Here is a 1,783-nt window from a genome sequence, read left to right on the forward strand (position 1 = left end):
ATATAAGGAACTAATTAATTTGCTATTAGAAAAGTGAATTAATAAAACGATTGAAGCCAGGATTTTAAATTAGTTTAGGCTATAATTTATTTCATTATTTAGTATAAAAATACTACTTAATAAAGTTACACTTCACTAAGATGATTTTTTTTAAATAACAAAAACAATCACTTTTTTAACTATCGTAACATCTCACTTAATTTAATAAAATTTCAATCAAAAAATGTGTAAAAAGAACTTAAAATGCTTTAAAAATCAAAGGAACATGCGAATTCGTCATATATTCCAAGTTTGGCCTTAAATTTCATATTAAAAAATCTATTTTTAATAACTTAAAAAAATAAGTTTCGTATTTGAAATATCACTAATTCATTAACCAAATATAATTAAAACAAACTTATCGATATAGCTTATTCATCTTACACTAAACTAAAATAACTTAAGATAACTTAATTCTAACATTATCCATGTAAGTTGCAGCCTGCAATGTAAAGAACATACTTTAAGATAAAATTAATATATCTAAATTAAATTAATCTCAATAAAGATTATATCACTTAATGTATATCTAAATTATAACTTAATACATACCTTAAGTTACAGAAACTTCACTTCTATAGTATTTCCCATCACGAACAATTTATTGTATTGTACTGAATTGAATGTTAAAGAAATTATTATATTTTATTATACTAATCATTAAAAAAACTGTATTTCATGTTATTTCAAAAATAATTTAGAACAACACAAAAATTGGATAGCGTCGTCACCTAGTCGTCAATTTATTCAAAAACATTTACTTGTGTCAACTAGATCATTTAACTCCTTTCTCCTCCTCCTATATTATATTATTTTGGAATTTTGAATTTTGGAAGTTTACATTTTAGATATAAGCCCTTTGTGTTATTGGTACCAACCCTATTTACCAAAGATTGACTAATCATTTTTTCCCAATTAAAAGCTATGTAAACCCCAATTTATTTAAGTAAACCCCAGTTCATTTAAGTAAACCCCAGTGTATTTAAATAAACCCCAGTTCATTTAAGTTAAACCCAGTTTATTTAAGTAAACCCCAGTTTATTTAACTAAACCCCAGTCTATTTAAATAAACCCCAGTTTATTTAAGTAAACCCCAGATAACAAAAAGGATACAATAACAGGCCTCAGCGTGCGCGGGCGTCGCGAAGCGAACGAGCGCACAGCCAACTCGCGTTAACTCCAGCGATATCACTTGACCGACCTGCGCCAGCTTCTCTGACAGCAGGGGGAATGTCGTCGACAGAGGGAGCTGACGACACATAATACATCACTAAGGAAAACCCTTAGGATAACTAGTTTAAACACTCTGCACAATACACACACAGACTAACCTCACAGCGAAAACACAGACCACACAAATGGACGACATTCCGTATCAAATAGCGGAATGTCGTTCAAAAAAAAAGGATCAGCGATACACTCCACACCTTTTTGGTCTAATGGGGATGTTTCCTAATGTTACAAATTCAAATAAAGTTATGTTTAATATTTTAAAGACAGTATTTTAAAACCTATAATAACATTTGGAGACCTTAAATGTTTGTCTCCATTGAAATATAAATTAAAAACGTTGCAATATTTTTTAACCTCCATTACTCTATCTCAAACACCAATCAGAGCTCGGTGACGTAGCTTCTTCGCAAACAACATGGCAGTGTGACCAGCTTCAATGAATGTCAGTGCATTTTGTAGTTATAATTTTTTAATGATTATAATAATTGAGTTTGCGTGTGTTATATTATGA

General features: G+C 29.7%; 1 long non-coding RNA gene across 1 annotated transcript; it reads right to left on the bottom strand.

Moving 5' to 3' along the window:
- Positions 1–6: 6 nt before the first annotated feature.
- On the bottom strand, positions 7–1,317 carry LOC106109927. Its single transcript, XR_001226044.1, has 3 exons — positions 1,153–1,317; positions 592–653; positions 7–481 (listed from the first exon to the last, which is right to left on the bottom strand). It is a non-coding gene; the product is annotated as an uncharacterized LOC106109927 (long non-coding RNA).
- Between the last annotated feature and the right edge of the window lie 466 nt (positions 1,318–1,783).

Source organism: Papilio polytes, unplaced genomic scaffold, assembly GCF_000836215.1.
Source record: "Papilio polytes unplaced genomic scaffold, Ppol_1.0 DF821014.1, whole genome shotgun sequence".
NCBI classification, from domain to species: domain Eukaryota; kingdom Metazoa; phylum Arthropoda; class Insecta; order Lepidoptera; family Papilionidae; genus Papilio; species Papilio polytes.